This window comes from Aethalodelphis obliquidens, unplaced genomic scaffold (assembly GCF_003676395.1).
Source record: "Aethalodelphis obliquidens isolate GAN/ISIS:26980383/991018 unplaced genomic scaffold, ASM367639v1 scaffold3, whole genome shotgun sequence".
NCBI lineage: Eukaryota > Metazoa > Chordata > Mammalia > Artiodactyla > Delphinidae > Aethalodelphis > Aethalodelphis obliquidens.
In genome coordinates this window covers 45,280,132-45,307,958 of record NW_020837947.1, presented here as the reverse complement: position 1 = coordinate 45,307,958, position 27,827 = coordinate 45,280,132, and the positions used below count along the sequence as shown (strand labels likewise).

At 37.0% G+C, this 27,827-nt stretch overlaps 1 long non-coding RNA gene across 1 annotated transcript in view; it reads right to left on the bottom strand.

Moving 5' to 3' along the window:
- LOC113610280 (uncharacterized) overlaps nucleotides 1–27,827 on the bottom strand; it is a 336,551-nt gene that overhangs the window by 299,143 nt on the left and 9,581 nt on the right. The window lies entirely within an intron of this gene.

Genomic DNA, 27,827 nt, shown 5'->3' with positions numbered 1-27,827 from the left:
ATTATATAAAGGTCAAGTTAGGTTTACCACAAGAAAACAAATAGTTTAATGTTTGAAAATGTGATTTTATTTGCCACATTAACAGATGTAAGGGAAAAACTATATGACTATCTCAATATATGCAAAAAAAGCACTTGAGTAAATTCAATCCATTCATGATTTGCTTAAATGGTCATATCAAAATGGAAAAAAAGGAAACTTCCTTATCCTATTAAAAGATCTCTATAAAAAATACAATAAACATCATAAGCAATGGAAATCCTTTTAAAACCATGAACAAATACATATATCAGCTCCTCTTAAATCTGTTCAACATTGCCCTAGAAATCCTAACCAGCACAGTAAAGCAGAAATGAATGAAAACACTGAATACATAAACAAGGCATAAGGATTGTAATGGAAAAACTAGGCTTTCATAATTTGCTGATGATACAATCATCTATAGAAAGAATTCAAAAGAAACCACAGAAAAATTAACTATAGTAAGAAAGTTCAGTGAAGTTCCTATACAAAATCAACAGGCAAAATCAATTGAATTTCTAAACTCCAGGAAAAAAAAGTTAGAAAAATCTAATTTTTTTAAAAAAAGATACCATTACAACATGGATGGATCACAAAACATAATATTGAATAAGAGAAACATGACAGAAGAATGCATAAAGATTCCATCCATATGAAGTTCAAAAGCAGGCAAAACTAAATTACATTATTTAGGATGGCATATTTTGGTGTGAAAACTAAAGTAAAAATAAAGATCTGATTACTTTAAAGTCATGATAGTGGTTACTTCTTGGGAGAGGCTGGGAGGCTACAACTTGGAATATTTTCTACGGGGTTAGAAATATTCTATAGCTTGACTTGAATAGTGATAACAAGCGTGTTCATTTTATAATTATTTGTTAAACTGCATACGTGTGTGCTAGGGTCTTTACAAACATACACTAGACTTCATGATTAAAATAGTTAAGAATATATCATTTATAATAACAAAAATATAAGTTCCCTGTAAGTAATCTAACAAATAAATGATAATGTCCTCATAAAGAAAATTATAAAAGTGTATTAAAAGACATTAAGGAAAATCCTATAAAAAAATCTGCAGAGATATGCTACACACATCTATAGGAAAATCTAATATTACAATTTTTCTCATTAACACAACATTGTAAGTCAACTATACTTCAATTAAAAATTTTTAAATTAAAAAATGAATAAATTTTTTCACTATATTACTTTATAGATTCAATATAAACCAAACAAAATCCTAACAGAGATTTTTGTGGAATTGACAGATTTATTCTGAATTCATATAGAAATGCAAATGGCCAGAAATTGTCAAGATATTCCTAAAGAAGCCCAGTGTTGGAGGTTTTGAAGCTATGGTAATTAGGGTGGTGTGATCCTGGCACAGGGATAGACAAACAGACCAATGGAACAAAACATACAGCCTAGAAGCAAACCCATGAGTAATCTGTGAAAGAACTGGAATAGCAGCTCAAAGAAGAAAAAAGGGACTATTCCATAAACTGTGCTGGGACAATTGGAATATACACAGAATAAAATATAATTGGATCTCTACCAGTCTCAAAAATCAGTTGCAACTTCATTAAATACTTTAATTCTAAAAAACAACCTTAAAATTTTGAAAGGTAAAACTATGAAACTTTTAGGAAATAATATGAAAATGCATCTTTATTACCTTGAGTTAGGGAAGACATTAAAATGTGCAAATTATAAAGAGAAAGATTGTATATCTGACTATATTTAGATTTAGAAATACTATCCATCAAAAGGTACATAGAGAGGACACAAATATACTAATAGGATAAAACAGAAAGCATAGAAGAGATCCACAGATACAATTATCTGATTTATGACAAAGATGTCACTGCAATTCAGTAGGAAAAAAAGTGATCTTTTCAATAAATTGTGCTAAGGTCAACTGGATATCAATATGAATAAATGAATAAATAAATAAATAAATCTGGACCTCCTCATACCACATATGAAAAAAAAAAATTCAAAATGCTTTATAGACCTAAATATGAAAGCTGAAACAGAGTTCTAAATGAAAACATACAACCTTGGAGTAGGCAAAGATTCCTTAAACACAAATCTTTGTGTAATGTTAAATATTATAAATTTTTTAAATTTATAAATTGGATTTCATTAAAAACATTAACCATAAAAAATTTTATAAATTGGACTTCGTTAAAACTAAGAACTTTTGTTTACCAAAAGACATCGTGTAGAGATGAAAGGGCAAACCACAAGCCAGAAGAGGATACTACATATGTCTAACAATGGACTTGAATCCATAATATATAAAGAAATACAAATCAAAATCAGAAAGACTGACAATCAAAAAAATAAAACAAAAAAGAGCAAAAAATAGTAGCACTTCATAAAAGAAATTTATGAATGGCCATTAAGCCTACAAAAAATTGTTCAGCATCATTAGTCACCAAGAGAATGCAAATTAAAGAGAAAATGAGAGTCTATTAAATTAAACCATATAAAATTGCCTATGACAAGATGATTTCATATAGACCAATCTAATAAAATGTGGTTAAAATTCAAGGAATGACCATACCAAATGTTGATGAGGACATAAAGCAGCTGAAACACACACACTGTTATTCCAAGCATATATTGGTGCAACCACTTTGCCAAACAGTCTGGCTATACCTACTAAAGCCAACCATACATACAACTATGCCCAGAAATTCCACTCCTGACTATAAATGCAGGGACAGTAAGGACTATTGTCCATCAAAGGATAAGTACAGGAATTCTTATAGCAGGAATGTTTAATAGTCTAACACAAGAACCCATGTATGCATCAACTATAGAATGGAAAATTGTAAAATGTTCACATAGTGGAATACTATGTAGCAATGAAAAAGAACAATATTTTTACATACAGTGTCTGGCAGATATAATATTGGGTGAAAGAAGCCAATTATAAAATAGTACATTTTGTATGATTATTGTATGATTGTACAATTGTACATATCGTATACAATTGTACAATTGTACATATCGTATACAATTGTACAATCATACAATATTATACAATATTATACACGGGACTTCCCTGGTGGTCCAGGGGTAAAGAATCCGCCTTCCAATGCAGGGGGCACGGGTTCAATCCCTGGTCGGGGAAGTAAGATCGCACATGCTACGGGGCAACTAAGCCCGCGCGCCACAACTACTGAGCTCATGAGCCTCAACAAGAAAGCCCACATGCCACAAACTACAGAGCCCACTCGCCCTGGAGCCCATGTGCCACAACTAGAGAGAGAAAACCCTCATGCCCTCAAACCCTCTCTCCTCTAGAAAGAAGCCCACGTGCCACAACAAAGAGCCCACATGCTGCAACAGAAGATCCCGCATGCCACAACTAAGACCTGACACAGCCAAAAAGTAAAATAAATAAATATTGAAAAAAATTCCCTTATACAAAAAAACCCATATTATAAAATTCCATGCACCAGGAGTTCAAAACAGGCAAAACTGATCCAGAGTGGTAGAGGGTAGAATACTGTGAGCACAGGCAGTGCAGGAGCATTAACTAGAGAGGGGGCATAAGAGAGTCTACTGTAGTCCTGGAGATGTTTTACATACTGATCTAGGTGATGGCTATATGGGTATGTGCATATATAATAATTCTGTACACTTAAGTTAATTCACTTTGCAGATTATAGATAAGACCTCCATAATATGTATGACAAAGGATGTGAAAATGTAAGTTTAACTGAGAAAACATATCTGCAAAACATAATTGACATAGACTTATCATCCAAAATTCATGAAAATTTTCTATATATTTTAAAAATATAAATAACCCAATAGAAAAATAGGCATCATTGAAAAGAAAAAAAGAATATATCCAAAAAAGTACAAGATAATTCAATCTTGTTAGTTATCATGGAAATGCTAATTAAAACCACAAGATATCATTTCCATACACCAGAAAAGCAACAGTTTTAAAGTTCATCAATATCAAGTGTTGGTAAGGGTGTGGAACAATCAGAACTTAAAACATTGCTGGTGACTTATTATCATGATTCCTATTTATATCAAGTTGAAAAAACATACGAAACTAAACCATGTATCGATCGATCAGGGTAATATTTTATTTAAATAATTTATTTTTTTTTAAGTGTGAATAAAGCTTTAATGTTATTAGTCTAGGAGAATATTTTATGATGTCAGAGGAGAGAACGTCTTTTTATTTATTTATTTTTTTTGGGGAAAAAAAAAAGACCCCCACTAAGGAAGGTAATAATAGCATCCTGATTGTATGAATGGGGAAATTGAGGAGCTGAGAGATTATGGGACCAGACAAGGCTATATGACTTGTTGGACTTGTATTAGGAATCCCTGTCTCTGTAGGGATTCTTTTTTTTTAACATCTTTATTGGAGTATAATTGCTTTACAATGGTGTGTTAGTTTCTGCTGTACAACAAAGTAAATCAGCTATACATATACATACATCCCCATACCTCCTCCCCCTTGCATCTCCCTCCCACCCTCCCTACCCCACCCCTCTAGGTGGTCACAAAGCACCGAGCTGATCTCCCTGTGCTATGCGGCTGCTTCCCACTAGCTATCTATTTTACATTTGGTAGTGGATATATGTCCATGCCACTCTCTCACTTCGTCCCAGCTTGATCAGAGTAATGTTTTATATTCTAAGCTAGATAGAGTACACAGAAGTATTTGTTATTTTTCACAAATTTTTGCATTGAACTTCTATACCATATTTATATTAAGAAAAATTTGTCTGATAATATTTTGTATAGGTTCATAGCAGAACTAAATGATCTCCTAAAACTCTTCTACTTCTAGTAAATCAAAGGATTTTGAACTTATCACTAAAACTCTTTCCACCTAACTTTAATATTCTAGTATTTGTGCATTCCCAAATTGGAAGCCTGAGAAGTATTACCCAGAACATGGACTAGTAGGCACTCTTTCTTTTGTAACACAGTACTTTCAAAAACATCATTTTGTACCTTTGCCTTTCTTCAGAGGATGTGAACAAAATGTTCAAGGTCAATGAAACAATTCACAAGTTTTACCAAACAGGGGAGGGTGGGGAGAAGGAAGAAGAGAGATAAGGTTTGACTCCCAAGGACCTTCTGATATATGAAAGGTCTGTTGGAAAAATTAGTATCTTTACAAAGTAAACAAATACTTTAGAAGTCAGTCCATTCTGTATAAGCAAAAGACAGATTTAAAGGGAGGGAGAGATGAAACTGCCCAGCTGAAGCAGCACTGTCCTTTCAGATTGTCATTCTCGTTAGACGTTACACATCTAGAAGACAAACTCTAAGCAAATAAAATTTAATGTCACAAAAATGTACTTTTCTACCAGTAGCTATAGAGACATTACCAAAAACTCATTTAATAAAACCTTTGGAATAATAAGTATCTCTGACTTGAGCATAATATTAACCAACGGACTAAGAAAACATGACACAAACAATAATTCAAACTCTTACGAGGACACTCTGATTGGTATATAAATTATAATTTTTATTTGTTTAAAGGTATAATTTAGTGTAGAGATCTTATAGAAATTGTCTATTTCTGCAGGGTTAGTTAGCTTTGGCATTTCATTAAATATTATTTATCTCTATCATAACTAAATTACACAAATAAGCCTTAATATATATTTTTACTTTTTCCCCTCCTTCTATCCTCTTAGCCTGCAGACTCAAAACTCAGCTAAACTTGTAAAGTAAATTGGATATTTATGTACATTTCACTTATAGATTCTACCTGAGAATCATTCCTTACACCTTGAGCTTTTGTTAAACATTTACGTGCAAATGTTGTTTGAGAGAATCAAAAATCTTACTGTTTTAAAATAAAACATAAAAAGGCCCCTTAACTGTAATTCCTTATCTATGATACCTCATAAACGTGAAATTCATGTTCCTTTTTTAAATTGTTTTTCCCCTTGTTTTTCCTTTCATGAGAAGAGGGTGATGGTAGGTAAATATTTGTGAAAGTAAAGATAACTTACTGACAACTTGATACTTCCTGGTTCACAGCACAGAGCTGGGGCTCTCCCAGACCTGACTGCACAAGGCCAAGCAAAGGTGTGTGTTCACTCAAGGACTTACCACCTGAGGATTTCATTAGTGTGGCCCAAACTATTATTTTGATTCAGCATATTTTCTATTACTTTATCTCATTTACAATGTAAATGGTGGCTTCTTAGTTAATTCATGGTCATTTTTCTGTCAATTTTTGTGCCTTTTTGCTCAGCCATTTTGACATTATATTGACCTTTAAAACTGAGAGTCCTTTGTAAACAAAAATGGAATTTGGAAGAAGCAACAGTGTCCTTGGTCTCTCTTGACACTTACTAAGAGGGAGAGAAAGCTAGTGGTGAAGCCCCCCAATACAGTTGAACTGTATAGTTTCTGAATAGAAAAAAAATGCTTTTGATCTCCTTGAAAACCTCTGTCTAGGTGTGTATCACGTTTATGCTCTATTATTAAACCCTTAATTTCAGTGTTTGTTCTAAAATCAATGGGGAATTTCAGCTATAAATTCAGGTAAAATAAAACATTAATAAAATCATTCTAAAAGGAAAATCAAAGTTGTAGAGCTAAACAAAGTTATTAAGTGTATTTTCTGGAATGCTAATTATGTTCTAGTATAAGTTAGACCCACCCTCTCTCCCCCACCACCTTGTAAATTGCATTTTAAATTATAATATTTCAAAATAGGCACCATAAGGGTAAGAAAGTGGGACTGAAAGGGTAGATGTGAAGGAAAAAAAAAGAAAAAGCTTGATGGCCTGTTTAACCCACTTTTGGTGTTCATTATACAGTAGACATCTAGTGCACACTACAGTTTTAAATAAACAAAGTCATAGAGTTTATAAAATATTAGGTACAGTATGATCCAATTTTAGTTTTAAAAATTTATGCATACATGTTCAGGAAAATATCTGAAAATATAATATATATACCAAATAGATATTTCTGGTTATGGGATTGTATACATTTTATCTTTTTTTTAATTTTCAAAAGTATATATATATAAAAATTATATGTATATAGTTTTACAACATATATACTTACCAGATATACTATATATTGTACCTATATTTTGTATGTGTATATGTATTATATATTTATATATAATGTTTATATTATATATTACATATATTATTACTACTAATAATACAAATTATTTTTAACTTAAAAATAACTTATATTATTTCTTTGTGATCCAAGAGGTTCCTAAGTTAAACTTAGAGAAATTTCACAATTCACTTCATTCATTCATTCATTTATCTGAGCATTTATAACAAACATAGCTTGAGCATGTACCATATGTCAGGCCCTCTTACAGGGGCCAGGGACACAGTATAAGACATATGACATATGACAATGACATATGATTGTTCCATTCTCAGGCAACTAAAAGTCAAATCCCAAATCCAGGGAATTCAGCTGTCTCCCAACACTGTCTAGATTATTTCAACAAATATTTGTTGATCAACTTTGATATGCAGAATCTTATGTTCGATCCTCAGAGGATGAAAACAAAAGGGATTGGGGAGAGAGATGCGGCCTTAGACTGTAAAAGCCAGTGAAACACTCAATGTGGGTGAATGATAAGAGCTAACACGTAAGCAGTGCTCACTCTGTGAAGACGCAGTCTAAGCACTTCATGTGTGTAAACTCATTCACTCCTCACAGCAGCCTTATTAAGTAAGGTCTGTTGTTATCATTCCCATGCTATAGATGAAGAAACAGGGGCTCAGAGATTGTGTCCTGCACAACATAAATTACCTAGTAAATGGCAGAGCTAGAATTTGAACCCAGGCAATCTGGCTCCAGCACCCAGGCTTTAAACCACTACCTGGCATAGGTGTGGGTTTGGCAAAGAAAAGGAAGGAGTACGCTCCAGAACAGAGGAAAAGATGTTAACCACATTTGGAAGTAAGCCTGTGGAAGGAATGTGTCCGACAGTGGGCAAGACTTTACAGACAAGGTACAAGTAGCACAATGAAGAAATTTAAGTAGTGGGAATCCGGGAGCTTTGCCCCAAAAATCATGTACAGATAAATTAAAGGTAAAGATGAGAAACATCTGATGAATTTGAAGCAAAGCGGGCTGCAAACGCACCAGAGAGAAAAGAAATTTTTGTTCTGAAATATTTTGTAGTGATCAAAGTTGAGAAACCTCAGACTGGGAGACCAAGTGAAAATATCCAGGTGTGAGAGAACTAAGAATGGGAGGGTGAGCCATCAGGGACACAGAAATGCCAGAGTTTTGGAACGGCCAAGTGAGAACAGCTCAGCGTTTTGAGGAGGGTGGCAGACTGTAGGAACTGAGTAAAGTGAAGAACTTTCTGTAAAAAATGACTTGGGCTGTGTAGACTGACCCATCAGGCAGCTACTGTGCAGCAGAGGCTGGAAGTCTGAAGGAGGAGGAAGTGGAGAGATGGACAGATAATTTGGATGGTGCCACGGTCACCAAACCAGGATGATGACACCGTACGGTGGGGAAGCTGTGCAACGAAAAGAGTGTGGACTCGTAGTGGAACCTCATTCCATAGACAGGGGGAAAGTCTCTAAAAGAGGAGTAAGGGAGTCAAGAAGGGAAAAATAAATAGGAACAGAAGGAGAAAAGTAATCAATGCCATGACAGCCCAGATCAAAAGGAAGATTTCAAAGAGTTTTCTAAAAATCAGTATTGACTATTTGTTTTCACACACCTTCCATAAAATGTGAAATACGTCATTTCATTTTATTGTGATCTTAAACTACATATATTGCCCATGTTAAAAGTGAAAAAATGTTGAATTTTGATGTAAATTGATTCTTTGAGAAAACCGTCATTGCAGTTATGTTAATCACAAAACAAAAGTATGACAGTAACTTAATTATTCTTGTAGATTTCTGAAGTCAAAACACACAAATCACATAATATGACTGCCTTTTATAATCATATGCTGATCTACTTATGTAGCTGAGCCCCGCAGTTCAAAGGTATTGAACGTTAAGATCCAAGATCATTTCTGCTCTGCGGAAATACTGTGCAGTAGAATTATTCCGATACTTAACATGCTCCAGTTCTCACTTGCTGTACAAATGGCTTCTGCAGGAATGAATGTGACTGGGGAGGAAACAGCTATTGGAAGGCATCCCCTGTACTCTTCCGGAACACAAAGAGCTATCACATTCAGGATAAAATAAAAGAGAATCCTTTGGGGATACAGATCTCAGGGTCTAGCATCAGCAAATTAGTTAGTTCTTAAGAACCTTTTTATTTTTAAAAAAGCCTAACCCAATAAGAAAAGGCAGCAGGGAAGAAATCCTTTCAAATGTACAAACTTCTGTTACATGTAATAGACAAAGAGTCTGTAGTCTTTTTCTATCTTTAGGATTATCACAGATACACAAAAAAGATATCAAACTTTTAGCGTTCCAAAGAGTGATCTTTTCTCCCCCCAGCTGTTTACTTACTGATCTATAAATCAGTTTGTATAACGCTCAATTTTTAAAAAAAGTGTTTATAAAAGGGGAGTAAGGTGTAGTGACTCTCCCCTGGCACAGTTTCATTTCAAAGGATGCTGGTAACCAAGCAGATGTGATCAACTACCCCTTTAACATGCCCCAAACAGACACCATGACCCCCTCGATCCTGACAGACCATATTCATTGTAGCTTCTGTAGCACTTTGGATGCCTGCTAAATTGTTATTTGTTATAAAGCATGCTTTTGCTATGACAGATGCCCCCAACTCCTTCTCTCTGCTGAGCTCATGGAATCACAGCTGTGTTGTACCACAAGCACAGTGTTGTCAAATCTTTGCTTTGTTTAATTATTCAAGTTGGTTCTACCACAGAATTAAACTGCCTGGGGACATTATGGGATTTCAGCACAAACAATGCGCATGACCCTATAGATACCAACCCTTGCCAAGTATCCACGCGGACCCTGCTGCTCACTCACAGTGGTAACTGACAGCACAACCCCTAACAACCACGAGCAAAGCTAGATGGAGTAGTTTAATCCAAAGCCAGATTGCCTCCTTACTGTACCACAGTCCTTCAGGCTGAGAGCTCTTGCTGGTTCAAGGCCAGCATAAGTCTGAAAGTCAGCCTGGAAGTGGTTACCTCCTCAGAACTCAAGTTCTGGCCAGTTTAGGAACACTACTTCAAGGTTGTAGTTTCCTGAATGTAATGGAATTGTCTGGATCAATTTCATCCTCTGAACTTTACTTTTTCTTTACTCTCTTCTTCCCAAAGTACTTTAAAAAGCATAAAGGAGTGTTTATCTGTGAGCTAGACATTGCCCAGTACTCCAGTGGGATTATGACAAGACCAACTTGGAATGTTTATTCTCTTTCATCCCATAAAATTTTTAAAAACTAGAATATTAGGAGAGGAAGTAGGCTTTAGAGATCATCTAGTTAGAGTTGCTCATTTTGCAAAGAGGAAAGGGAGATAGAGTGGTAGAGAAACCTGAACAGTGTCACACAGCTAGAAGTAGCAGACCTCCTGCTGTGCCCTAATCCAGGGCTCTGCCACTGAAGAGACACCCCAAAAAAGGCCCTTTTCTACTATCCTATCCTCCTTCCTTCTCTGCACTTCGGCAGGGATGAGTGTCTCTCTCCTGAAGAGAGAAAAGACAGCTGCAGTCTCTTTGCTGTGTTACAGTGTGAACTGTAGGGTTGACTGAAGCAAGGAGAAGGAGGGGGCAACTCCGAGGAGGCCATATTTACGGGGCAGAGGGCCTCCCCAATCCCTACAACATCCTGGTGCCTCAATGTCTACGGGCTAAGAAATCAGTGCATAGAAAGGGACTTTGCTTGGTCACCGTGTAACTAGGAACGCAGCTGCACTGGCGGCCGCGCAATTCTCCAGGGGCGACCAGGCATCAGTCCAGCACCTCTGAGAACTGACAGAGCTGGGGAAGCTGACTTCTTCCCTCCACACTTGGAAGGATGCATGGCTTGAGCTCTCCCAGGCTGGGAGAGGAGAAGCAGATTAAAAAGCTACAGAAGCTGAACCAAAAAGTACCCTTTCTCAAGGCTCCACAATCACTTCTCAGTACTGGATGAATTTATGGGGAAACATGGGGAAAAAAATAGAGATTGTCGATGTAATGGACACTCTCAATATTTCAAGGATTAGTAGATTTATCTAGGTGGAGTTTTTTCCACCTAACTTAGAGAAGCATAGATTAGAAGTTTAAGGGAGCTGAAAAGTCAGCAAGTAAAAAATACCAATTAACCGAGGGATCCTACCTGTAACAGGATTAAAGCCTTTCAAGTTATTTTATACTTAAATCAAATATAAATTTTAATTTGGTAACGTGTACTAATAAAATATTTCCCAGGAGACAGAAAAGACTGAGACTGTTTCCTGGATATTTCACTGTTCCGTGAATTTCACATGTAAGTGCTTCCTTTGCACCTCAATCACCGGCACAGGGAGCACAGAGTTGCTTATGACTCTAGGTAGCTTTCAAGCAAAATGACTCACAAAATGCCTACTATCGGCCAGGTAGATAGCAAAAGCAAACAGTACTTGGTCCTGCCAACAAGGAGCGTACAACAAAGGCAAGTAGCTGGACAACTCTACTTTATCTGTATTTACTTCCTAACCCCTGACCTCCCTCCTAAGCTTCAGTCCTGTCCTTTTAACAAGCTGCTTTAATTCCCGCCTCCTCTGCACCCACATAGTCTGATGCATTTCTCGAGCTGAAATGCCTAAAGCTGAATGCATTATTTTCCCTCTAAAATTGATTTTCCAATTTGTATAAATGGTATCACTATTTTTTATATAAATTAATGTATTTATTTATTTATGGCTGCCTTGGGTCTTCGTTGCTGCACGCCAGCTTTCCTCTAGTTGCAGCGAGCAGGGGCTGCTCTTTGTTGCAGTGTGCAGGCTTCTCATTGCGGTGGCTTCTCTTGTTGCAGAGCATGGGCTCTAGGCTCACGGGCTTCAGTAGTTGTGGCACGCAGCCTCAGTAGTTGTGGCTCGCAGGCTCAGGAGTTGTGGTGCCTGGGTTTAGTTGCTCCGCAGCATGTGGGATCTCCCCAGACCAGGGCTGGAACCCACGTCCCCTGCACTGGCAGGCGGATTCTTAACCACTACGCCATCAGGGAAGTCATGGTATCACTATTTTCAAAGTCATCCAAACACAAGACTTTGTAGTCAGTTTTTATTCCACCCTTTTCCTTATCCTCAAACTCAATCACATCTTCCTATTGATCTTTGCTTCATACTCTTTGGAGTCCACTCTTCTGCTCTAGTCTCACTGCCTCATGCCTTTATATCTGTGCCCAGGCGCTCACATACTCTCACGTACTCTTGCACTAGTAACAAATTTGTCTAATACCCCCAGTTTCTAGGCTGTCTCGCTACCTTGCATACTACCTGAGGAATCTTCCTAAAATACCTCTTTGATCTTGTCACTCACTTGCTCAAAAATTTTTGAGTAGTAGCCTTTGCCCTCAGAAGAATCTTGTTGCCTTAGCTTGGCATTTGCAATGTCCCATCCTCTAGTGGCTACTGTCTGTCATGTCCCCTGGCTCCCCAAAGATGTATTGTTTCCATATATGCCAGTTGTTAATGCCTTTCCACTACTTGGAATGTCTTCACCCCAACTCCACCTGTTACCACCTTGACTACTTCCAAATGTCTTTCCCTGCTCGTCAATTCACCTCTTAATTCCCTAAGCATTTATTACATGCAGCACTATATGTCCATATAACATCATATACTGTCTTATACTATTGTTATTTTTCTACATGTCTCCTATTACATATCTGTCTGTGAAATACAAGGGGATGTGCTAGGCAGTTTAAGTATTTAATGATATATAAGAATTATAGTATAAGAAAGAAACATGTACACAAGTAACATTAATATGTATCATTATGTGGTAAGTACTATAAGAAAGTTAGAAAGTAGGAAACCAGAGCAAAGAGAGATTACCTGCAACTGAGAGTATCAGGTAAAAAAAATTCATGGAGCATTAGACCTGAACCCTAAAATTAGGATAGCATTCTATGGTATCTTAGACATACTAGGTTCTCCAAGAATATGTGCTGACTGAATAACAATGAATGAAGTAATTAATGAATAATGAAAATGGACACCAAGTACAAGGTGATTTATCAGAAATTACCCACGAATTTAATGACAAAGATTAGAAAAGCTTATCTAAATGTCTCATGAGCAGTTATCAATCCAATAGACATTCCAGCCTTTTGTGTTTCCTTAAACTACAAGTCTGCCCAGATCTTGCATCACGATCTACTAGAGGTATGTGACATAGTTGTGTCATTCCAGAGGTGGGCAGTATCTGAGAGCCCGTGGAATGATGGATACAGGCATGCCTTTCCAGTGCCTGTAACTCTACGCTGCTCTTGGAAATCTCTTCTTTCCAGGGGGAGGAAGATATTCTAGTTTTAATCTTTCTGAGAGCAGGAGACCTTAAGGGCAGCTTCACAGACGTACCACTTGTCCTATTTATAATAAGTCCCATGTAGACACTTTCCATGTTACAGTTGGGGAAATAAAGGTGTCGAACATAAGGGAATTGCCCAAAGTCACAGAGCAAACCAGTAGCAAGTAGACATATCTGCAGAGGGCTGGGGTATCCTGTCCCAAGTCCAGTGGGTCACGAGAGCCCATGAGTAGTCCAATTTTGACTACTTAGAGCAGCCAGAACTAGTCCCAGGGCTTTCTTTGACAGTGGGACCTTTTGGCGACCCCAGTCTCTTTATGCATTAGCTGACTGTATCAACTCTCCTGCCCGCCATGTACTGAGCTTCCCACCTCCACAGGCACTGACATTACAGGTTCCTAAAGAGGAGGTTATAAACATTAATCAAGAGAGTGAAGTTCATGCCTGAGAATGTTATGACAATCAAAGTAACACATAAGACAGAAATTGCTTCCAGTGAATAAGGAGACATCTTTTCTCTGCATGAAGCCTCTGCCTGCAATGTAATTTCCTGTAGAGGTGGCAGCATGAAGGAAAGAGTAGAAAAGCAAACGAATATGGTTCTTTATAATGAATACACTGAAGAGGTCTTATAAAAGTAAATAAAGTCCCTATAAAACACTAGGAAATTTCTTTGAAAATAGCCCATAAACTGGCCATAAATGTTACTTCAGCCTGAAAGTCAAGGCATGAATATAATTAGGACTCACTAAAAGAATCCAGACCAAGGGTGAGGACGGGTCTAAGTACTGCACAGTGTGAAGGGAGCAACTGGAGAGTGGTCAGGTAGGAATGTTAATTGCCTCTTGAACAGACCCCTGAGGAGATTCTGCAGGCCCTCTCCATTCTTTTGAGGGGGGGGTGGGGTGAGGCCCAGGGATGGGGATGAGAAGTTAACCATAAAAATTTCACTGCTGGACTAAGTTCCTGGCTCTGTACAGTCATGAGCAGTTGTGATTATTCCCAGACTTGTAATATTTCTTTTTTTTTTTAAATTTATATATTTATTTGTTTTTATTTTTAGCTGTGTTGGGTCTTCGTTGCCGTGCGCGGGCTTTCTCTAGTTGCGGCAAGAGGGGGCTTCTTTGGTTGCAGAGCACGGGCTCTAGGCACGTGGGCTCAGTAGTTGTGGCTCGCGGGCTCTAGAGCACAGGCTCAGTAGTTGTGGCACACAGGCTTAGCTGCTCCACGGCATGTGGGATATTCCAGGACCAGGGCTCGAACCCGCGTTCCCTGCATTGGCAGGCAGATTCTTAACCACTGTGCCACCAGGGAAGCCCGGAATATTTCTTGAGCATTGATAAGCCTAAAGAAATAGGAAAGGTACAGACAGTGGTTCCAAAAGTCCTTGAATTTTTATAAATCTAGTAACTACGAATTTAAAATAATTATGTTGGCTCCTCTTAATGGTATGTTTTTAAGGCATGTTTATATTAATAGCTCATGTTTCTATAGCTTTTAAGGGTCTACAAATGATTTTTACCTACATTACCTAATTTGAACCTCCCATCAAGCATGTAAGGTATTACAGTGTGTGAAAGTACAGGCTTAAGGAATTTTGATCTCTCACTAAAGAAATCTTTGGGAACCTACTTCTCCCTGATGCTATACATTGAGTGCGTGGAAAGTCTACAAGTTCTGTTGGAGAACCATGCCTGTGCAGAGTGAAATAAAAGACATAAGGTGCTACATATATATACGTATATACATACTCACACACATATATACATACATATATATGCATAATTTCAGTATACATGTGTATATAAGATAAACCAGTTTTTTTACAGTAAAATGGATGTAGGAATTGTTAATATTTAGGATCCAAAAAAATCTGTGAAATTCAGCAATTCTTGTGATATTCAGTAAACATATATGTGTACTGTGGAAACAACTGGACATACGTATTAACAAACTTCAGAAATGAAACACAGACAGAAAAAGAATTCACTAAGTTCTTAATGAGAGTATCATTTATACACACATTTTTCCAAAAATGAAAAAGTACTGATCTTCAGACTTTTCACTGAATGAGAGCATGATGTATATGTGGTATGGCTTAAAGAATTACAGAGATCGCTAATAATTACTTTTATTTGTCCCTTGCTGCATTAAATGATTAATGGAGCACCCCCAGAGACACCTGGGTACAGCTTGGAGGCATGGCTACCAAGAACTAAGTCCAAAACCCACCTCTCTTACTAGGTAAGTGATTTTGAGTAAGATTCTTAACATGTTTGGGCATCAGTTTATACACCTACGAAATGAGGGTAATGATCTAAGACTTACCTCACCAAGAGGCTTGAAAGATTTTTTAAAAAAGCAGTATATGTGAATGTACTTTGTAAAGTGTGAAGCAACACAGAAATAGTGGATTTTCTTATTTCCCTTCTTAAATTCAGCCTTCCATATTGGTAGGTTGCTTTTTTTTTTTAAGTTTTATAGACTTAGCTTGTAGCAAATATTGTATGTGAGTGTGGTAATTTTTGAAGCCATAGAAAGCTGTGCTCACCATTATAACCTCTTATTGAACATGTAGGATAATTTCTACAGTGATTGGCTGGGATCAATTTCAAAATGATCACAAGATTCTCTAAGTCCTCTATTCAAGCCCTTTTCGCTGTTCCTCCCATCAAGAGATAGAGTCTATATTTTCATCTTTGAATCTGGGCTTTGCTGTATGATTTGCTTTGGCCAATGGGATATTAGAAAATATGACACAACAGAGACTTGAAAAAGGCACACTGGTGTTTGTGTTCTTTTGCTGTTGGGATCTTATGAACAAGTCCAGACCTGCTAGCCTGCTGGATGATGCCATATGGAGAAAGGCCTAAGGCATTTCAATCGTCCAGGCCACCCAGATGAGGCCCCATACATGTGAGCGGGTGACGCCATCCTAAACCTTCCAACCTCAACCAGCCCAGCCCATCAAAAAAGGAGAAGGAATAAATGCTGTTTTCTTAAACAAGTAAGTTTTACAGTGGTTTGTTATGTAGCAAAAGCTAACTGATGCCTTGGCCTGAAGTGGTTGCCATAGCTACAGAAATTTCCAGAAACTTCTCTTCAGTGACTTGTTTAGGGAATAACTATTCCTATGCTCAAAAGACCTCTAAGACTTTAAAACACTATATTTGTGTGCAGTTATCATGTTATCTGAAAAAAGTTACTCAACGAATGGAACCAAGGGACCAAGCAAATCCTTTAAGACTCAGAATCCCTGAAGATGACCCAGGAAGTAAACAGTAGTTTGGTTAAGTTTTTTAAAACCAATTGCAAAAATGTTATCAGAGACCCCCTTAGCTGACATTTTTCTTCAACTAAACCCTGACATTGACACTTTACACCACCCTTCTCGCCCACTCCTCACTTTCCCTTGTCCCTAGCATAGCAAAATTCTGAGCAGCTCCCTCCAGCCTATCTAAATTTTCTTATTTCTGAATTGTGGATGATCCTGACTGACATACATTAGTGAGTGTAAATAAGAAATCCTTTTTAACAAAACAAAGCCTAAAGTATCTATAATCAGATCATATTCAGAATTATATCACAAAGTTGTAAGATTTTCTGAGTAAATGCAATGCAATAAACATGCCCCAGTGATAACTCCAAGAAAAACCAAGAAGAAAAATAATAAATCACGGAATCAACAAAATAAGAAGGAATGTGGAAATATGGTTATGTTAGGATATCAGGTCTAGAGCAATAGACTGAAAACATATTATTTTCCAAAGATGATATAATTTAGATTACACTAAAAAGAGACACATGGTGGGACTTTTTAATCACACACACACCAAAAAAAATTCTATAAGTCACCTCAACAAAATCAAAAACAGGGAATAGACAAAGGTAGTAAAATACTGAGTACATGAGACAAAATTTCAACTGGATATGGAGATATAATATAATTAAATAAGGACACATAGTTACGACAGTACAGACTATTCCCCTTGCCCAATTAGCAACCATCAATATCAAATTTATCTGGATTAAGTTCCAGGAAAATGAGTCAAATAACAGTAATCAGGTTGTAATGGTGAATTAATAACCAGAGACCTATAATAGTAATAGAGGTCAATAAAGTTTTATTGTACCCTGTGGAATTGCATAAATTACTATGTCGTTCTAAAGTTTCATATCAAAAGTAACTCTATAATAACTGGACCACTGTATAAAAATATTTAGCCAGTATTTATTCAGCTCCTACTATGTGTAAATCGACCATTATAAGGAGTTTCTTTGTACAATTTGGGTTCCAAATGTTTATTTTGGTCCCATTATTTTGAAGTTGGACCATATTTTATCCCCAAGCAGTACTATAAATGGTAAGCAGTTTCCCAAATCAGTTCACAGAAGCTCATTTATCCCCTTATGTACATTTAACTCTCATTAGTACTCCAGCTACCAGACAATGCATGACAGCATTTCAGTTGAATAAGAGATGCTGCGTTACATCCTCTGGTCTCACCTCTTCCCACAACCCAAACCACATCAAACTATCAAAGTTGTCATGAATATGCCATGTTTTAACACCTCCATCACTTTTGCACAGGCTATTTCTCTTATCTAAAATACTACCTCCAACAACCAATACCTTCACACACACACACACACGCGCGCGCACGCGCACACACACACACACACACACACACACACTTAACTGCCTTGCAATCTTCAAAATATACTTCAAGGCTAGACTCAAATATCATGCTGCCTCTGTGAAGCCTTAATGGCTCCCCAAAGCTGAGTTAGACAACTATCTCAACTGTTTTTTATAAATATGTATAAAATCGTTCCATTATAGCCTCTAAGAAACTGACCGATAATTTATCTGTTTATGCATTTGTTTTCCACTAGACTGTGAGCTTCTCAACACATTCTATATGTTACTCTCCTTTATCGTCTCAAGGTTCAGCACAATACCTGGAACTTAACAGGTACATAATAAATGGTGAATAAAGAATAAATGGATGAATAAATGAATAACGGAAAGAAAACTGAAGTAAGGATCAGAGTGTCAAAATTATCCTTTCTGGTCTGCCACCAACTACCTGAGCAACCTAAGAGCAATAAGCCTTCTGAATCCAATTTCTTCTTCTGTTAAATAAGAGGGTTGGATTCAATCATCTAAAGTTCTCTCAAATGGTAGCAATAAAAAAGAAATAACATTATTTGAGCTCCTCCTAAATGTGAGACGCTGGCTCAGTGCTTTACACACACAGTAACACTAATCTTTACAACACTCTTTACAATAGTACCAGAAGTGGATACTATTTATACCCATTCTGTAGATAAGAAAAACAAGACTCAGTTTAAGTAACTTAAGGCTCCCATAGATAATGAGAATAAAGTTAGGATTCATGCCCAGGTCTGTCTGGCTCCAAAGCCCATAAGACACTGGTAACAGAGTATGTTGGCATCTTGTAGGCATATTGTAAGTGTTAAGATTATCTATCCATTTTTGCATACAAGTGGAGGATTATCTATCCACTTTCGTATACAAGATTTCCATGTCATCTAGGAATAATGATAATTCAGCCATTCTGTTCTGGGCTGCTAAGTGCATAAACCACACCAGTCATCACTGAAATCCACTTGAGATGCTGGCAATCAACTCTTCCCTACACCAAATTGAAGCTCACAGGATTTTCTCAATTCCCAGCCGAATAAAACCTCTACTAATACGTTTTATGAATGGTAAAACCTCATTAAAATGTTGATGTCATCAAAGAAGCGGGATATCTGTTTAGAGTCTCTCTGTAGTAGAGAGAAAAGATCCATCACTGAGCCCAAGGCGTAGTAAGTTTCTGAATAACAGTATTTCACTATATATATATATACACATATATATATACATATATACACATATACACATATATATATATACATGCAAGATATTATTTACACTGAGTCATTCTCTACTTTTTGGAAACAAAACAAAAGATATATGTTTTAAGAACAGGAAACATGACTTTTTCATATCCTATTATCAGCATACTATGAATTTAATGTGTAATTAGGTATTTATACCTAATCATACTTTGCTCTTTATGTTCATAAACTTAGTCCCCAAATCTCTTGAAACATGTAAAATATCTGTTCAGTATTCTTTTTCATTTGCTTTCACAATTACATGGGGTGGAAATTTTTGGAAAAATAACTACCAACATCTCTTCAGAAATTATCTCTGGAAACTGGGATTATGGGAAACTTTCACTCTTTATATTATTAATTTTTGGAATTATTTTAATTGCTACAAAGATCATGTATTGGTTTTGTAATTAGAAAAAAGCAAATATATAATCTCAATCTTTAATAATAGCCTCAACAAATTTTTATTACTTAAATTTTACTAGAAACAATTTTCACGATAAACCAGAATGTTTAGATTTAGTTTTACCCCCAGACGACTTAACAACTCTTAGCATTAGAAGATGAAGTCTGTTCAGATGTGCAGAGTATTATCTAATAACTGGCCTTGAATGAGTATCTAGGGATTGACAACATCTCACCAGAATGCCATGTAGTACTAAGTCACAAAATGCCTTTAATTTAAAATCACCTCAAAAGCCTACTCAAACATTTGGCAGCGGGAGTACTATGAGCCCATGAGGGAAATGCTCTAATCCTTCAACATAAGGACCCCAGGTCATGTTCTTCATTTAAGCGTGCATCACCTCTTAATCTTGACAGCAAAATCCTCACCAAAATTTTGGCAAGCACACTGGGAATGATGCTGCCAAACAGGCCTCATTACTGATCAGTCTCGTTTCCTCTCTGCTGAAACATGAAGCTATCTAACAAAAACTGCTTGATGCAAATCACAAACAGATTTTCTCAGAATTTGGTTCTTTTGTTTATGAGCAGAAGGAAGAAGAATTACCCTATAGTTACCTCTGTCTGCTGACCAACACTATATATCAGATGTTGGCAAACTATGGGTCAAATCTGGCTGTCCCCAACCCCCGCCTGTTTTTATACGGCCCACAAACTAAGAAATGTCTTTTAAATTGTTGCATAAAAATCAAAAGAAGAACCATGCTTCAGGACATGTGAAAATTATATATAATTCAAATTTCAGTGTCTATAAATTAAATGTTATTGGAACACAGCCCACTCATTTGTTTAGGTATTGTCTGTGGCTGCTTTTGTGTGACAACAAAGTTGAGTAATTTCATGGCCCTCTGTAGTGGGTTCAACAGAAACAAAATATTCATGTCAGCCTGGACCCTCACAATGTGGTCTTATGCGGTAATAGGGTCTTAGTAGATCAAATTAAGTTAAGATGAGGTCATACAGGAATAGAGGAGACCCTAAGTCCAATGACTGGTGTCCTTATAAGAAGAAAAGACAAAGAAATACACGGAAGGAATCTCGTGGAGATAGAAACTGAGATTGGAGTGAGGCATTTACTAGCCCAGGAACACCAAGGATTGCCAGCAATGACCAGAAGCTCAAAAAGAGGCATGAAGAGTTTCTTCCTCAGAGCCTCCAAACTGTAAGAGAATAAATTTCTGTTGTTTTCAAACACTAACAGAAATGAATTTCTGTTGTTTAGTGGTATGTTTAGTGGCAGCCTAGGAAACTAATATATCTGACCCTTTCCATAAAAATGTTGCTGATTCTTGGTACAGAAGATTGTGCCCTGGAAGAAAATTCCTACAGGCTAAGTTACCACGGGCCAACCACCGAGGACAAAACTGGGCTTAGAAAGGGCATAAAAGCACTTAGAGACAGCAGGGCAATTAGAAGAGAGGGCAGTCCTTATCACATATACTCGTATTATAGTTTTTCTTAATCCCAGAGAAGAAAAGAATACTAATCATTTATTTCAAGTGTTTATCACACACCTACGTCACAGTGCATGAATTTCAATAATGGTACTTCAACTTAAAAGTTCATGAGCACCTCATGGTTCTATTTTCTGTGAGCATAACAGGAAGTCAATGTTTTAGTGTGTGAGGCCAATGATCAATGGTAGGGGTTGAGGGGAGGGGTCGGTTAGCTGACTCTCACTAAAGAATGATCCACTATAACTGTACTCAAATCGGGTGCAGTGAGAATGCCATCCCTTCCAGGTTCTAGGAAGCTCTGTTGCCATCACGACAGAGTCTGACAGCAGTACTTTAAAATCTTTAAACTCAGAAGCATTAAATAGGGACTTCCCTGGTGGTCCAGTGGGTAAGACTCCATGCTCCCAACGCAGGGATCCCAGGTTCGATCCCTAGTCAGGGAACTAGATCCCACATGCATACACAACTAAGAGTTTGCATGTCGCTACTAAGAAGTCCGCGTGCTGCAACTAAGAAGTCCGCATGACACAACTAAAAGATCTCACATGCTGCAACTAAGACCCAGTGTAGCCAAAATAAATAAATAAATATATAAATAAATATTTTTAAAAACCTGGAATGTTGCAAAAAAAAGAAGCATTAAATAAATACATGTTGATTGATTTATTGAATATCCATTTCTATTTTTTTCCAGAATACCTTAACTGATTTATTTTACTATATTTTCTTTTCAATGTATATACAAAAAATGATATGTAAATAAGAAACTATGTCTATATAAGTCTAAGAAAGCTGTTTTGATATGCACACTTAAATGAAAAGCTAAGTAATGAGAATATTGTGTCAAAATTTAACTGGCAATTTTCTTTCAATCTTAATGGTACATAAAATAATGGTTCAGCTTATAACTAGTAGCATCTTAGATTCAGTGAACTAAGGTAAAAACACTCCCTGGTTTGTTACAAGAAATAAATGAGACAGTGTATGGGAGAATACCTGGCATGCAGCAATCATCCAACACATACTAATTGAATCTCATTCAGAATTGGCAGTCAGAGACTCTTAGAGATAGAAGTGACCTCAAAGGTCATTCTCCCGGAAGGGTTATTTCTTCTGCCAGTTACTCTGGTGCCAAGTGTGTCCACAGACCACTTTGAGGAGTCTCTCAAATGTAGCCATCACGACATCAACCCCCTGGCCACGTTTGCTTGGGGCAGAGCCTGGAGCAACTCCTAAACCAGGATAACCATCTGTCTCTAGGCTGGTGCTGACCTGATGCTAGAGCTCGGTACAACAGATGTGCTCTATGGGTAGTGACTGACTCTCTAGAAGATCCCCTGACTTGGGGCATTTGAGATGCATAGACTCAGCCAATAGTAGAGTGGAGAGAAATCCAGGGGACCCGCCAGACAGTAAAAGCTTTGAGCAAGAAGAAGTACAAAAAAGCAGTGCCCAACAGAAGACCTAAATAGACATTTTTCCAAAGAAGACATACAAATGGCCAATAGGCATGTGAAAAGATGCTGAACATCACCAACCAACCATCAGGGAAATGCAAATCAAACCCACAGTGAGATATCACCCCATGCTCATCAGAATGGCCATCATCAAAAGACCACAGATGACAGATGCTGGCAAAGATGTGGAAAAGGGAACCCCTGTACACTGCTGGTGGGAAGGCAAATTGGTGTAGCCACCATGGAAAACAGCATGGAGGCTCCTCAAAAAATCAAAAATAGAACTACCATATGATCCAGCAATCCCAATCCTGGGCATACATCCAAAGAAAAGGAAAACACTAATTCAAAAAGATACATGCACCCCAAGGCCCACAGCAGCACTATCCACAACAGGCAAGACATGGAAGCAACCCAAGCAACCATCAACAGATGAATGGATAAAGAAGATACGGTGCACGCACGCGCGCGCGCACACACACACACACACACACACACACACACGTGTATATGAGTGTATATACATATATATGCGTATGGAATATCACTCAGCCATAAAAAAGAATGAAATTCTGCCATCTGCAACAACATGGATGGACCTGGAGGGTATCACACCCAGTGAAGTAAATCAGATGGACAAAGACAAACACTTTACGTTATCACCTATATGTGGAATCCCAAAAAAATAAAACAAATAAATGAATATAGCAAAACAGAAACAGACTCACAGATACAGAGAACAAACAGGTGGTCACCAGTGGGGAGAGGGAAGGGGGAGGGGGAATGTAGGGGGAGGGGGATGAAGAGGTACAAACTACTATGTATAAAACAAATAAGCTACAAGGATATATTGTACAGCACAGGGAATATAGCCAATATTTTACAATAACTTTAAATGGAATATTCATTTCTATTAATTGGTAATGTCTAAAGAAGATTCAGGTTCTTAGTGAACTTCTATCATACTTGATTACAAGAAATTCCATTACTGGTGCTCTACTGGATATAAAAACCCAGTATGAGGGTAATAAAATACTTCTTTCTCAATAATCACCTAATTATTGTGCAACTTGAATTTATTCAACTCAAGACTAAATTTGTATTCTCTTGGCCTAACTATTCAAATAAAGGATGAAACATACCTAGTGAGAGAAAGATGAAACATAATATATAATTGTAATATAAAAATACCCACGGTGATGGTTATGGAAGTCTGGTAACTCTGTGCCCAGGATACCAAACAACTCGAAAGGAAACTTAAATTTCAGTTAAGAAGCCAGTTATAATTTGCCTTGCATGCCAGAGAACTTCAAAGACCTTGCTGATTCTTATACCAACCATCATGATTTTTCAAGTGGAGTAGCTGAAGGTTCAAATTTGGTTTGATGAACCCCTTGCTTCTCCTTGGCTAAGAAAGAAACAAAATTGCCAACGAGGCAAGTTACATGATGCAAATCTCTTCCAAATGTTCTTTGGCAGAGAAAACAGGGGTCAGCCAAAGAAGCATCAATTCCTCTGTGAAAAGCTGGGGCACTGGTATCCTGAGAGGGCTACTTCCACCTCCTGTCTGGGTACTAGATCCCAAGCGCTCTCATTCCAGGTATGGCTGCCTCATGAAACAGTGGAGGTTTACCTGACTGAGCTTGAGGGTTTCATGTGAGCAGCAATGAGAACAAGGAACAAATAGTAGAGATATTGAAGCTGACATGTAATTATTATAAACATTTTCGTTTTCAAAATGAAATACTTCTTTTTTAAAAAATAATAAATTTCCTAAAAAATAATAATAATAAATTTCCTGTCAAGAGGACCTGGATGAAAGACAGCAAAACAAAGAACAGAAATAGTATTTAATGTACTGGATCACTTTCTGCACCATGCTTTCCCAGGCTCGATTTCACCAGAGAAGAGCCACAGACACCAAAATTCAGAGCCAAAAAATTCTGTGAGACCCCTGTGTAGAGTGATATAAGAGTTTCACTAAAATACAATACTTCTTTAAGTCCCATCATTCGCTTGTGGGACACTCCACTTGGCTTCTGCATAACAGGTATCAAGGAAGGTTCATAGCTGACTCATTATCAAGGTAGGAGCCACCCCTAAAAACAAGGATGTCAGAATCCTCATCCTCACATATGGCTTCATGAAGACACCAAGACCCTCTCCAGTATTTGATGAGTATCTCCACAAGCACTGCAAATTCAGGTACCTCCTGAACCAAGACAAACCATATTTTCTTTATTTTATTTTGTGATCTTTACCTCAACTGGCCTCCACTCTGGGCAACCTGGATCCCTTCATCTTTGATCCTTTCAGTCAGTGCCTTTCCTACCCTTTCTGTATTTAGAACAAGCCAGATTTTTATCATCTACTAAATCTATATTTGACTGGATCAACATTTAAATGGGCTGCCTACACTACACATTTCAAATTTTTATTGTTACATTTGATCTAATCTAATAGGCATAACTGTATTTTACTTAAGGCCCTGTGCTTAAAAATATAGAAAAATGATACAGAGGTAGTTAAATCTTTCAGAGTTCTTCTCCTTGTGATATGGAATTAGCAATACATACCTACTTATTCTAGGGAAACTGCTGGAGAATTTTGTATAATCAAGGGATACAATACATCAGGCTTCCTCCTGACTATCCACCTGAGAAATTGTTGGGATGCATCACTAAGCCAGAATCTACCCATTTACTTCCACTTAAGTATTTGATAAGAGAACTCTAGTATCGCTTTTATTTAGTGATATTTGCAGATTTATCCTAGTGTCAAAGCACTTGATGATAGAGTCATGCTGTACTGATAATTGCTGAAACTACGACTATGCTTTTGCAACCATAATAAATAAAAGACAAATGCTAAGCTTAATTATAATGTTTTTCAATTTTATGAATTTTATGAAATTTTATGAATTTTATGAATTTTATGAAAATTTTCAATTTTCAATTTCAATTTTTTATAGCTTTATTTTATAGGTGAAGTTTGAGATTAATATTTAAGAAATTTTGCTGAGGTTTCACTTATGTGAGGACTTTAAAGAAATATTAGTTTAAAAATAAATCCCAGAGACTTCCCTGGTGGTCCAGTGGTCAAGACTCTGTGCTTTCAATGCAGTGGGCGCAGGTTCAATCCCTGGTTGGGGAACTAAGATCCCACATGCTGCGCGGCACAGCCCAAAATAAATAAATAAACAAATCCCCAAATTCTAGCAATGTAAGTATTGCTCCAATTTAAGAAATTTTAACCTTATAAGAGTCTATTGTTCCAATTTCTTATGATTCAGAGACTTATGAGATTATTTTCTTCAGTCAGATTCATTATTCAACATGAAGGTACGTTTAAATTTGGGCTAGACATCAACCCTGAATCACATGATACTGGTGGCACTGCATAGCAAGAGCACAGTTTGAATGTGATGTCTAATCTTCCATGAAGTTCTAAGGTTCTTGCTCTGTACGGGAAAGGGCACTTTTAAACGCAATTTCCAGGCCCTTGAGAGTACTTTTGCTGCTTATTTTCAGTGTGATCTAAGCAAAATCACTTCACCTTTCCAAACCTTGGTATCCTTCCCATCATGGAAATGGTACCAGTGCTTGCTTCACAGAGCCTAGACCCAAAACTAAGTTTATTTGATCGTAGAACTCTTAACTGCTACACCAAGCAGAATGAATGATGCTTCCTGCCTCCTGGTATACACACATTTCACATTTTGTAATCATGATGATGATGAAAATCACTGTGAGGATCATAATTGTTATAAATATGATCCTCTTTTAATATTTTTTTCAAAATTGGAGAAAAAAGCAAAAACTGCAAAAATAAAATTTGTATATGGATAACAAAATACTGCCCAAAGAAATTCAGGGCATAAATAAATTATTAATAGATTGCTGCTAACAAGATTTTTAATTAGCACTCAGGGAAAATAAAGAGCGAGAACCTGAAGGTACTCATTACTCTACCTGGGCTTTCTATGAGAAGGGTGGGATTAAAAAAAATCTATTGCAGATTTTTCAAATTGTGGTTTTATTCTGACACCTCTCTGCTGGCTAAGCCTCAGATGAAGAGATGTGCAAGGAAGGAGGGCAAAACGCCGACTTATATTAAACAGCTCGGTTTTGTAGCATATTTCAGGAAAAGCACAGATTGAGAAAAGACAGTTATAAGAAAAGCAAAATGTGGAGATATAGCATTTGCTTAATCATGTAAAAGTCTAAACATTAACTAAAATTAACATTAATTAAGAAATATAATCCCACCTCCCTCATGAGAGCAGCTGGCTTACTGGAAGAAAAAGACAACTACCAATTCTACTACCTTCTAGCACCTTCTCTAGTCTCTAGTCAGCTTCTCTCAGAATTCCTTCAGGAATTCTGCCCAAGAGAGAAGTCAAGATATGGGTTCACTGCAAATCCTTACTTAAACGAGTACTTAATAACAGCTCTACTGATATATGTTTGCTTATTTCCCTTTTACTTCAAAATCTCTTCTGAGGTTTTCCCTGATTCCCCCTTATTCCAAGAAGAAAAAGAACCGCCGCATTTATCGAGGACTTACTAAGTGCTGGCTCCCAGGCTATATAACATGTATTATATACACATGTAATAACATGTATATATAATACATGTATTATATATACATGCAATAACAAGTATTTTACATACATGTAACAACATGTATTATCTCAAAACATTTCTCTTATCTCCTGCCTATTTTCATTCAAATCCCAACAGAAAACCTCTCACACAGTACATCTTAAAACAACAATAATACATTACCCTAAAAACTCATTAAGATATGAATTTTTATCCATATCTTGCAAAGGGCTCAGAGAACCTCAGTCAACTGTCTAAGGTCACAACATAACTACCAAGTGTTTGAACCTGAAATTGAACCTATGTCCTCAAATACCGCAGTCCCACTACACCACGGCTGCTTCACCCCAAGAGTGGCACACTCTCTAAAGACAAGTATTAATTTTAAAGACAGCCAAAAGCACAGTGAATAAAATTATATTTTGAAAGTTAATTGAACATTTTTTCATGTACCTAGAAGGTGTTAGTATT